At 33.7% G+C, this 13,870-nt stretch overlaps 1 protein-coding gene across 1 annotated transcript in view; it reads left to right on the top strand.

Moving 5' to 3' along the window:
- brinp3a.2 (bone morphogenetic protein/retinoic acid inducible neural-specific 3a, tandem duplicate 2) overlaps window positions 1-13,870 on the top strand; it is a 68,212-nt gene that overhangs the window by 31,181 nt on the left and 23,161 nt on the right. The gene's annotated exons all lie outside the window — the stretch shown is intronic.

Below are 13,870 nucleotides of genomic sequence, written 5' to 3' on the forward strand. Positions count from 1 at the left end.
GAGGCAAAAGTCACTTTTGGCATTTAAACGCAAGGCTCATCATCGTCTCTTCACTCGACTGATCATTGTTTGTGTTAACACTAAAGGGTTAACTGATGAGTTATATAGTCAGTTGTGTTTTGTTAAAGAATTATTTATTTTTTTTGGTCATGAAGCATTTTTCTTTGTTATTTATTTAATAAATATATAGCTATAGCTGTACAAATATCATAAAATATATAATTCAGAAAGAAATCTTGATCTTATTATCACAAAAAAGACATAGGAAAACTGAACATCTTTTGATTTAAGAAATAAAGAAGTAAGTTATGTGTCCAATCTAACACAGTTCCAATGTTCAAAACTATGATTGTCTCTTTAAAGATCATTATATGTTCCTTGTCTCAAATATGTTCCTTGTCTCAAATATGTATCAGCTTGGGGAAATCCTTGGAAATATCAGTGATGGGGTGCCTTTCCGAGTAAAAGCCAGGCCCAAATGCAGGGATAGTAAATAGTCACATTTTATGAACACATAGCAGTGGTAACAAGGACATGAAACACATAACTGGACAAGAAATGAAACCGAAACACAAAACAAGAAAACTAAATAGAAAGAGAAACCAAACAGAAAAAAACAGATAAAGACAAACATGAATTTGAAGACCAGAATTCCGAGCTAGAAAACAAAACACGGCAGGAATATATACGGGAAACAATTAGACACATTAGGTACAGGTGTGCAGAGGTTAGGGTGATGCAAGGACACGTGAACATGAAACTCACAACCACATATGACATAATACAAAATCATACACTGCTGGAACGCCCCCTAGTGCACTGGCATTAAGCATAACCCTGATAGGAAAGGCCAAAACAGAATTTACTGACTTGAAATATATCGATATTTCAAATGGATTGAATTTACTTTTGGTCTTGAGATAACTTCTTATTTTACAGAAGTTATTCTGTGACTTTATTCCTGTCTGGATCGACTATTATGATTTTTTTATTTCCATCCTCTGAGAAAATTACAGGCTGAATTACTCATTACCTCTGGTCTCATCTGATACTGTAGTCTTAGTTTAGATACATGTCCATGATTTTCTATTCAGATATCACCTTAAAAATGTTTGACTGGTGCTACTTATATAATGTATTTATTCTCAAAGTGCATGTCCATGACCCCGTTGCAGATATTGAAGACTTCCTGTGTTGTGAAATGAAAAATAGATTTTTTTTCATATACTTTGTGATTATTGTTTTATTTTCTTTTTTTAACCCTTGTATGGTGTTTGTATTTGTGTTACTCATCCAGTGTTCGTGGGTTCCTGCATTTTGGGGTTTTTAATTCAACACAATCAAAAATTTTATATTAAAATACTCTACAGACGTTTACCTTATCCCAATTACAAGCAATACAAACAGCATATACAGTATGGTTAATATTTGCCATTTACCTTTATTACATCACATTTTTATTTTAAAGTGCTTCTTGTTTTTTGTTGTTTTTTAATAAAATGTAATAAAAAAGTTATGAGTGGGAAAAAAAATCAACAAATTTACAAGGAAGCAAAGTTTTTCAAAACTATTGATGTTAAATTTAGTTTCACCTAAAGTAATGAAGAGCTAGAGACTCTTTTTTACTCCAGTCATGTTGTGAATGCGGTGTGATCGTATGACCATGTAACTCAAACATCTTGGGTTGATAGAAAACACAACCTTCTAGAAACACACTGCTCATCTGCTCATTTCATTGCTTTCAGTAAGCAAGATATTTAATTAAGCCATTCTCTCTCTCTCTCTCTCTCTCTCTCTCTCTCTATATATATATATATATATATATATATATATATATATATATATATATATATATATATATATACAACGATCCTTTGTCTATTTTTCCTTTTTATTTTGACTCTATTTTTTTTAACATCATGTAAAAATCACTTCACTCCATGCCAGAATGTGACAAATAACAATTGAATCAGAATTTGATTTAATCCCCCTTCTAGAAGGTGTAGTAGACGTCCCTAATAACACACTGATCAGCCATAACCTTAAAGTACTGACAGGTGAAGTGAATAACTTTGATTATCTTGTTATAGTAGCACCTGTCCAGAGGTGCGATATATTAGAAAGCGAGTGAACAGTTACTGAAGTAAATGGGCAAGCATAAGGATCTGAGTCTTTAACAAGGGCCAAATTGTGATGGCTAGGTACTGTAACTGGGTCAGAGCATCTCAAAAGCAGCAGGTCTTGTGTGGTGTTAAGAAGAAGAACACAGAGCGTTGCTTGAATACTAGACTTACACTTATTACGAATGACATACAGTGTCATCATCCAAAGCATACTGGAGTTAATCATTTTATGGGTCGCTTCATGTTTGCGCTGAAGATGTTTGTTGAAACGAAGCAGCATGTTTGACAGCTGTTTTTGCATATAATTGCTAAGACCCCTGAGAAGTGATGTTTATCTAAGCCAGATGTGATCAACAAATGATCCACTAGAATTTTTCTTTTTCTTTCATTTATCCCCATGTGTACTCCTCAAGCTTAATTTGAGAGTCTGATGCTCTCAGCACTGTAGATGAACTCTTGTTTCACTATGAGTGTGAGTGGCATGCCTGGCCCGATTTCAAGCGGAAAAACTGCTGTTTGGATATTGAAGGAAAGTCTAATGCATTTAGCTTTTTCTGAATGCTAAATTTTGCTGGGTACATTAACAACGTGCCTCAACTCAATCGACGATCATGAACAAGCTCAGATTGGAAAATGTGAGTAAATAAAAGCACATTTTGTGACATTTATTAAATAAGTCACGATGTATATAATGTACAATATAAAATGAAACATAGAATGAGAATCGTTCTGCTGGTGTTGCATATATACATATTGCTAACTTCATTTGTAATACCCAGTGTCTAAACAGAAAAGTTTTAGAATATGAAAATCTTTAATGACTTCAGTATGAATTCATTATGAGAAGGAATAAATAATGTCTCCTAAACAGATCTATCTATCTATCTATCTATCTATCTATCTATCTATCTATCTATCTATCTATCTATCTATCTATCTATCTATCTATCTATCTTCTATCTATCTATCTATCTATCTATCTATCTATCTATCTATCTATCTATCTATCTATCTATCTATCTTCATGAATCTGGGTTATTCATTTCCAAGGTTTATTTATTCATCCTTAGTAAGTACGTGGTCAGGATCTCGGTGATTAGGTGTAAATTAGGATATAAGGATTTTTTGTTTATATTATGAGAAACAGATCCAGTACAGTAAAGAACTCTTATACAGTAGAAATTATTATACAACGAATAATGTGTGTGAATAAATGTGTATGAAAAAAAATGATATCAATTTATGTTTATTCTATAATATACATGTCGTCACTGTCATAGTTCCTAGTGTACAATGTAAAAATACCAGCAACAAAGAGAATCAGAACAATATTTAGCTGCTTTATAAATGCTTGATCAAAGAGCCCCAACAACTGTGTTGAAATGGGAAGGAAAACTAGCTATTAATCTAGCTATTAAACCAGTTAATAAAAGGAAAAGCTGTAAACTTTTTACCTTTCTAAATAATGCTCTTGACTACAACCATGGCAAGGAGAATCGGAAAGGACAATGCAACAACAGAGCAGCCCAAAAAAGCTAATTTATGAGGAAAGGAGGAAAATTTAGGAGCAAAAAAAAGGGAGGGTCAGGGAGAAAATGGCTTTACAATCTTTAATGCACAAAAAGAAAAAAGAAAAAAAACCTTTAAGTGAAAAAAAAACTTTTGAAAAAACTTTTTTTTCCACTTCATCAATAAATAGAAATAACACAGATATGAAAAAATACTAAAAAAAATATTTTCTACCTAGGTTATACCTAACTGAAGTGGAATATTTAGTATATTGATTCAGAATTACCTTTAAAGTATTCGAATTATAATTTTACTTTAAAAATTAACCAACAAAATTATTGAAATTCTAAAATAAAAATTGTTGCCAAACAAAGTCAATAATCTACCATCTCTCAATAATGACATGTATTTCAATGGATTAGCATATCAATGATTTACCACTACACTTTTTATTAATGTGTTTAATTTTTTTTTAATTCTTAATCTATTAAGAATACCATTCCTTAACATATGCAAATGATATATTTTGAATATAATGTTTGTTCAGTGTCCAGACATCAAGTCAGGGTCCTGATTTCAGTTCACATCAGTAGTGCTCAGATCCCAAAAGAGTCCTAATACAGTATATAAAAGTATATATCTTTTTTGTTATAGTTTTAAACACAACCTTTACCAGTTTGTTAAGAAAAAAAAATACATATACATATATATATATATATATATATATATATATATATATATATATATATATATATATATATATATATATATATATATATAAGCAAATTCTTTCTTTAGTAATAAAAAAAACAGTAACATAGTACATTTAATAGTACTTATATAAGAACAAATAATAATTGAAAATAAGACTCAAACCTTTATTTGAATGTTTTACTTATTTTTTTTTATTTTTTAAAAACTTTTTATTTTTTTGTGGTTGAACATATTTTATGTAACATTGTGCCAAACTGTCCAATTTGTCTATCACATAATACACTGTTTCTTACATTTCAAAAGCTTTTTGTATATTATTCAGAATTTTGTAGTAAAGGTTTATTTCTAAACAAAATAATGAATCTATCAGGCTCTATAGATTCATGGCAAATGATTTCCCAATGATTGATTTATACAAAAGGGGGCACGGTGGCTTGTTGGCATGTTCGCCTCACACCTCCAGGGTTGGGGGTTCGATTCCCGCCTCCACCTTGTGTGTGTGGAGTTTGCATGTTCTCCCCGTGCCTCGGGGGTTTCCTCCGGGTACTCCGGTTTACTCCCCCTGTCCAAAGACCTGCATGGTAGGTTGATTGGCATCTCTGGAAAATTGTCTGTAGTGTGTGAGTGTGTGAGTGAATGAGAGTGTGTGTGTGCCCTGTGATGGGTTGGCACTCCGTCCAGGGTGTATCCTTGCTTGATGCCCGATGACGCCTGAGATAGGCACAGGCTCCCCGTGACCCGAGGTAGTTCGGATAAGCGGTAGAAAATGGATGAATGAATGAATGAATGAATGAATGAATGAATGAATGATTTATACAAAACATGAAAGGTATTTTGAATAGTCAGAATTAATGAATTAAATAATACCCCTTTTAAAATGTACTTATAAATGCCAAGAAATCTCGGTTAAAAAAAGTGCCCCCAGTTTGAAGATTCTCACTGGCAATGGATGCAAATGTGGACTTGTATTTTACTTTTATTTAAAAATAGAAACAAAAATAGCAAAGCATGAGGCAAGGTTATGGAGGCAAAGCAAAAACAAAACAAAAAAATTACATTAAATTAACCTGAACATGATAATTGTATACCAAAGAACCAGAACTTACAGAGTGGTGTCATGCACAGTCATGTGGTATGCATAGGCTGATGGGTAATGTAGTCAAGTGAGAATATTGGCATAACCTGTCACAACCAAGGTAGGCAGGTCCAGGAAGACTGACGGAACAGTCCGGGGGAGACGACGATCAGGAAGACTGACGGAACAGTCCTGGGGAGACGACGATTAGAATAGGGGGGATATTTTTTAACAACAGAAAAAAAAGCTGGTCCGAGCTGGAAGCTATCCTGCTGGGTCCGAGTTGTCGGTGGAATCATTCTGTCACAACCAGGGTAGGAAGGAGACAGACCCGTGCACAGGATAGCTTCAAATGAATGGGGTTTAATAAATGATAAAGACAAAGACAGTAAATGACGAGAACTAAAGCAATACAGATGACGACACTTAACAATGACTGACAATAACTAGGGTAACCAAACGTAACTAATGATTCCACGCTGCCATCGGCAACGTGGCTCACATTTATACAGAAGACAATGATGACACAAATAGGATCAGGTGTGGAGACAGGGAGGAGCAAACGAAGGCGGGGCAGACACGTGACAACAACAACAACAGTAGCACATGGCCAGAAGTCCGGACTAGTCCCTGACATAACCATGACACATCTGATTCGCTTACAACACATAATTATAATTTAAAAAAATGTCCTCAAGGCAAATGTCTCTGAAAACAAAAGTGCTATATTATGTAGCTATTAATTCCCTCAAATGCCAGTTTGTAGATTTTCTAAGTATATGTATATTTTGTGGGTGCATTCAACTATTAGACGATTTGTATAAATTATTAAACGTAATTCTGCTCCACTGTGTTAACTTCTTTCTATGTAAGCATGTTATACAAGTGTGAATACAAGTCTAACACATTAGGATATATTTGCTGTCAATAGGGGGGAACGGTGGCTTAGTGGTTAGCAAGTTTGCCTCACACCTCCAGGGTTGGGGCTTCGATTCCCACCTCCGCCTTGTGTGTGGAGTTTGCATGTTCTCCCCGTGCCTCGGGGGTCTCCTCCCCCGGTCCAAAGACATGCATGGTAGGTTGATTGGCATCTCTGGAAAATTGTCCATAGTATGTGAGTGAATGAGAGTGTGTGTGTGCCCTGCGATGGGTTGGCACTCCGTCCAGGGTGTATCCTGCCTTGATGCCCGATCGATGACCCCTGAGATAGGCACATTCTTCCCGTGACCCGAGAAGTTCAGATAAGCGGTAAATGCAGTCACTAGTAGCCAATAACTGTGGTTCTTATTCAAGGATAAAGAAATCACTTTTTATATTTATCGTCATTAAATTCCTGAATTATTGTTTCCTCTGATCAGGTGTAGAGGATATACTGTACAGAGATGATATTCTTCTGTGAGACTGGACTGGAAATCAAGAATCAGCAAATAACATTAAATAACTCCTGAGAGCTACAAGACACTGAGATACACAAACACACACACACACACACACACTCAAATTTATATAGTTATATGTAAGTAACATATAACAACCTTTAATAACCTTGTAGGAAAATGTATTACAAATATATCAGCTCAGCAGTCACTGGGTAGCATAATCATATTCATGAGCTAATTTCATACCGTCAAATTCAAATACTATGAATCACTTAAGCATATTTTTTAGCATATTTTATTATAAATTACCATTGTCATAATGTTTTTCACATTTATTCATCATTCATATCTGCGCTTTGCAGTAACAAGCACATTCTGCTAAGTGGACACGGATTTGTTGACTTCTGCATGGTGCAAATGGATGATTTGTTAGGACTTGTGCATGTACTTCAGCACTTAAATTATTAAAATTATTTCAATGCGCCATAAATCTTGTCCCTCATCAGAGGACGAATATTGAATGTTCCTCCGGTCACCACGATTACACTTGACGTCTATGGATTTGTGGCATGTACTTTATAGCTCCTGTGATTGGCTCACCATTAAAAGATTTCCTGAATTTATTTTTTTGCCTTTGGCAGCCGTTTGACATCAGTATTTCATTGCATACTTTGCGAGATTAATAGTCTTATCATGCGTCCAAGTGATTAGTGGGATCTTAATACTTATTACACTGCATTATCGGGATTCTCTCGAGAGGCGACTGTTAGCAACAAGGTTGTATTAGATACAGGGTAGATTACAATCAGTATGCAGGAAGTCACATAAGCTCCAGCTTTTTATCCTCGGAAAAAAGTCGGATTCACGAGTGATGATCAGTATCCATGATGGACGGTCAGAACCCTGTTTACTGGATTCTAAAGGAAAGAGAAGGTAACACAGTATATATATATATATATATATATATATATATATATATATATATATATATATATATATATATATATATATATATACAATGTAATCCACAGAGTAAACAAATAGTGTTGTGAACTCTGTTTGCACTGGAGAATTGTATTATAAGAATATTTCCATATGAGAAGCCTCATGTGCTGACACCTGATCCCTTAATGCCAGTGCAGATTCCTTTCTGCATTATTTCCTGAATATATCACTCTTTTTGAACAAAAAAAAATTGAATCTGATGTGCAACAGATCTGTAAATATTGAAACGGACAATATTATTTTCTGAGCCGACGCTTCCTTGGAGTATAGCATTGCTGTTCTGGCAAATTTCAATAAGTTGATATAAGGAATTGAAGAAGACTTGCACTGCCAGGTTATTTTTATACAGCTCACTTGAAGGGTTCAGTCGGTTGGGTCATGTAGACTTGACCCAAATTGGGTTGATAATGGGCGACCCAACAGAAGGGTTGGGGAGGCAGACCTGACCTGGAAGGAAATTGTCCTTGTATGTTACGTTCATTTCATTTCCAAATGTGGGACAAAATAGGCATATATATGTAAATGATATTTTAAGCATTTGTGACTTGAAGACAATTAATATTTAAGAACATTCAGATTTCTATAGGGCTTGTGTTTATCTTCATTTCAGATTCATTTTTGGGCTCATTAAATGATCCTGAATGACCTGGATGTGTGGCAGTAATTACAGGCTTAAGATTAAACATTGACAATTGCAAGAATGTGATAGAAAAAAAAGAGTGACAATGTGGCTGCAGAATCAACCCCCAAATTTAGTTCTTAAAAAAAAAAACAAAAAAAAAAAAAACATTTAAAATGTTATAAATATATGAAAGTGAAAGGATCTTGGATATACTTAAAAAGAATCTGTATTTTATAGGAAATGTACATTTATAGCATATGGCAGACCCTCTTATCCAGAGTGAATTACATTTTTTAATTTCAGTTTATTCACCTGAGCAATTAAGGGCCTTGCTCAGGAGCCTTGCAGTGGTGACTTGGTGGTTCTCGGATTCGAACCAATGACCTTCCGATCAGCAGTCCAGCACAGTGTATGCTTATGAAAGCTATAATAATTACAATATAATAACAAGCCTGAAATAATTATTTTGACAGGAAAAAAAAAAAAAATATATATATATATATATTTTTTTTTTTCCTTTACTTTTATTTAATTATAGGGACAATTAGCTGCCTCTGTTAATACAGTAGGCCAATATAAAGCTTAAAATGTGTTAATTGTTCATTTATAATAATCTCATGATAAGAAATATTTTGATGCGTTATGATAAGAAATGTAAATTAATTGATTAGACAATGTGACCAAGGCAAAAACTTCACCGTACAAAGGGCACGAAGAACCGATTAGAGGATTTATTGTATATGAGTGAGGGAACGTGTGTAAGGGAAGGTGCAGCTTTCTTCCAGTAGTGCTTATGAGGAAGAGTTCAGCAACGTTCAGAGGGTTCAGTGCTGGTTATAGTATCCTCTGGTGATTTTGAAAAGTCATATGCAGCACAGTAAATGGGGTTTTTATGAGAATGTTGTGTGAGTCTAACTTCTCCCTTGACAAGCAGTTGGGTGTATTAGTCCAGCTGTGTGTGACTGTGCACTCGCAATAGTGTCGAGTTTTGAGCTGATCGTTTGTACATGAAGCCTGAGGCTTGCTACTGGATTAAAAAAAGCGAAGAAGCTTTTCATATATATATATATATATATATATATATATATATATATATATATATATATATATATATATATATATATAAATTTCAGTTTATAGTAATAGCCATCTGTATATTATGTTCATAGTACATACACATCTGTAAATTACTCCTATATTACCATTTTATTTAACTTATTTAACTCATGTAAACACTGTTTATCCTGTATTTGCTGCTATTGCACTCTGGTTAGACCTAAACTCCATTTCGTTGCCTTGTACTTGTACATGTGTAATGACAATAAAGTTGAATCTAATCTATTCTTATCTAATCTAATATATATGAAAAATATATGTACAAATATATGTAATATGTATGTAGCTAGGCTATGTTAGCCTAGCTACATAAAGCACATAGTGTACAATTTGTTGTAAAACAAAAGACAGTGCAGACAGACAATACAACACCCTACAGGACAGATGAATAAAATAGCATGCAGACCGGCTCATGTCTGCTTATGTGATAGCAGCAGTTATTTGCATCATTAAATGTGCAGAAAGTTAAAAGTGAATGTGTGAAAGATATGTGCAGAACATCGGTGGTGCTGTAATCATACATGTATACTGAATGTGAATGTCAGTTCAGTATTGAGAAGTCTGATGGCTTGGGGAAAGAAACTCTTACACTGTCTGGTTGTGAGGGCCCGAATGCTTAGATACCTTTCCAGATGGCAGGAGGGTGAGACCCATTATATATCAGACTGTTGTTATAATTCATGTACATACTGTATGTAAATATTACATACTAAGATTGCTTATATAGTGACTATTGTTATAATAATAATAATAATAATAATAATAATAATAATAATAATAATAATAATAATAATAATAATACAATTAAATTATTAATAATAATAACAATTAAAATAAATTGTTATTATTATTATTATTATTATTATTATTAGTATTATTATTATTATTATTACTATTATTATGGCAGATAAAAAAAAGCATGAGGCAATAGGATAATCCAAAAAACAGGGGTTCAGAGGACATGCGAGGGAGAATCAGTGCATATTGATGTAAATAAATAAAGTGCAGTGTGCAGTGTCAATGGAATGACTTTATGTCTTTATGGATTCTTAAGAAATCTAAACATATAGGGTATATATTCAACCCATCAATAGCAGCCAGTCATGCCCAAGATGTTGCAATAGATGCTTAGTGCTGACGATATAAAAGCAGGACCTCAAAGGTCAAGTCATTTAAAGGCTGGGTTGCTTTAGTTCAATTCATACTAAAGACTTTTTTTGCTTAGGTACCATTCTCCTTTGAAAAAAATATTTTAAAAACTTTAGGTCCACAGAGCGAGCTGTACTGTACATAGATAAGGAAGTGCAGGGCTTGACATGGCTGCAGTGTGCACTCACTTTGCATCTGAAATCAATGTGCAATTTTTAAAGGCTGTAGATGATCATGAAAACAGCACCGAGTGTGTACTGTCAAGGCACAGGGTTTAACAAAATGACAGAAACAGCCACTACAGAGTTGCCAGATAGCTGAGAATTTAATAGAAAATGCAAGTACAGCAAGGAAATGTTACATTTGTTAATAAATAAAAGTTCTTTGTATATTACTGAGGCTTCTGTCAGGACAGGCAGACAGAATCACGGGGCATTGATATGGCTGATAAGAAGCTATATTTCCAAGGTAATTGGTTTTACTCCAGAGAAAAGACCGCCGCATATTGAATAAAATATTTCCTATAAAAATGTGCAAATAAACCACATTTCCAACTACGGTTCTTAGAACATTTGGAAAATTGGAAATGTCACTAAGGTCCCAGGGTCTTACAATTGACTCAAACTATTACAGATAGGTCAAAAAATATCTCCAAGAGTTTTGAGAAAACCAAATCATTTACACACATGCATTCATAGAGCGATGTGCAAAGCTAATGTTGATCTAATGCACAGATTTCCAACATAGGTTTGGAAGTAAGTCTTATATGGAATATTTTGTAGGGTAGAATTTGCAAATAAAGATCAGGGTTAGCAAAATGGTTTTTAATTTAAATTACAAAAGAATATAAACGTGTTAGATTTTTTTTTTAGATTTTTTTTAAATGAGTGATTGTCACAACCGGAAGAGGAAGGAGACAGACCCGTAAGCAGGATAGCTTCAAAGGAAAGGGGTTTAATAAATAATAAAGACAAAGACATAAGACGATAACAAAAGCAATACAAATGAAGACACTTAACAAAAGACTAGACATGACGAGGGGAAACGTAACTAATGATTCCGCGCTGCACTCGGCAACGCGGCCCACTTAAATATAAAAAGACACGATGACACAATAAGGATCAGGTGTGAAGACAGGGAGGGGCAGACACGTGACGAAGAAGGTAAACAAAAACAGCACGTGGCCAAAAGTCCGGGTTGAGTCCTGACAGTGATGGATTATAAACATTAGTAACAGTAATACACATTTATTTATTTATTTATTTAGTGTGGTATAGTATGTGCTTTGAATTCAATAGTAATATATGTGTGATAAATAATTAAATTGTAATAAAAAAATGTAATTGTAATAATATCTGTTATTTATTTATTTTATACTAATATGTAAAACATAAAGGAAGTATTGCACTCTATATTTGATGCCTGTCCATTGCACAGTGTCATAAACACATTTGTACAAGAGAAAATAACAGAGACCATTGGGACAACCCATGTTGACAAGAAGAGGCCATGCGAAACGTTGCTCAGAGACAATGCGAAACACCTGAGTTCAGGAATAAGGTGTTTAAATGATTTTCTACTACTACAGAAATGATTAGAACTGATAATATATGAGGATATTAACAAGACTGATTCATGTATTTAAACAGTAATATACAGAGAAAATGCTAATGATCTATTGTTTGCCATAAATCATCAAAAAAAAAACAACAATTCAACCCATAGCCTGAGAAGTACGCAGGAAAATGATGCACCTGGCAACAATGCTGCATTGCTCCAAGCTAAATGCTAATTTACTCCTCATTTTGGGCATTGGAGGAAATGATCTGCCAAACTAGCTGTCACTAATTGACCAGAACCCTTTAATTGCACTGACTTACCACATTATGTGCATGCCTTCTTTAAATCCATATGTATGAGAAAGAAAAGCAGACTTTAGCTGTTACTATATTCACGGTACATAAATTAAGCATTAAGGCTTGTAAGCCAGTTTCGTACATAACAAGCTACTTTTAGTCCAGGAAGAAAGTATTCTAATTGCACCTGAAACCAAGGGAAAAGTCTGTAGTGTATCTGGTCCACATTTCGTAGGGGTAACGTTCTTCTGTGAGATTTCATATCATAAATCTAGCAAACAGCCTGAGAGATATACATTACAGTGCTTTTATCATGGACGAGGGTGTGCTTAGGATTAACGCTAACCAGAGCACCGTATCCATCCTGTGATAAAATCACTGTATCACAAAGCATCAAGGAGCTTATTATAGTTATAAAGTGGGAACAAAAAAAAAAAAAAAAAAAAGAAATAAAAAAATACAATCCAGTGTTCAAATACTATTAGAATGTATTATTAAATAGAATTCACATAAATATGTCTTATGTTAGTATGTTAATAGTAAGTTAAAAAAATAAATAAATAAAATCTGCACTTATTCTATCTTTACTCTGTGCAATTTGTTCCTCGAGCATTCAATTAAACATCTTGCATGGTTGCACTACTACTACTTGTATTGTCCTCTGCTTGATATATCGCTTTGCTTCTGTTTCCTCATTTGTAAGTTATTGTGAATAAAAACACCTGCTATATGAAAACATGGCTTCTTGATTCAAACTGCTGGTTTAAAACCTAGTGCATGAATACAGAATGTAATGATTGGGGTGCGGTTATAGTTATGCGTATATAGGTCAGAAATATCTCCAAGAATACTGAGAAAACCAAATCATTCACACACATGCATTCATAGATTGATCTGCACAGCTCATGTTATTGATCTAATGCACACATTTTCAACCCTGGTTCTGGAGTGACTCCTATACCGAACATTTTGCAGGGCAAAATATGCGGACGAAGAAAATAATTATAAATTACAAATATAAATGTGTTATACAGTGGGTTTTTTTAAACAATCGATGGATTATGAACATTAGCTGAGTATATTACTGTATGAATGCAGTAATACACATTTATTTATTTATTTGTTTGTTTGTTTGTTTGTTTGTTTGTTTGTTTGTTTGTTTGGTATGGTATTTTAAATAAAATAAAGTTTAAAAAAAAACGTTTTAAAATGTTTATGCCACTCATTAGACTGGCATCACATCCCGAGTGCTTCCTCTATTTCTAAAAAATATTATGAAATAAATAAATAAATAACAGATATTATTACAATTATGTTATTAT

Source organism: Tachysurus fulvidraco, chromosome 5 (assembly GCF_022655615.1).
Source record: "Tachysurus fulvidraco isolate hzauxx_2018 chromosome 5, HZAU_PFXX_2.0, whole genome shotgun sequence".
NCBI classification, from domain to species: Eukaryota; Metazoa; Chordata; class Actinopteri; order Siluriformes; family Bagridae; genus Tachysurus; species Tachysurus fulvidraco.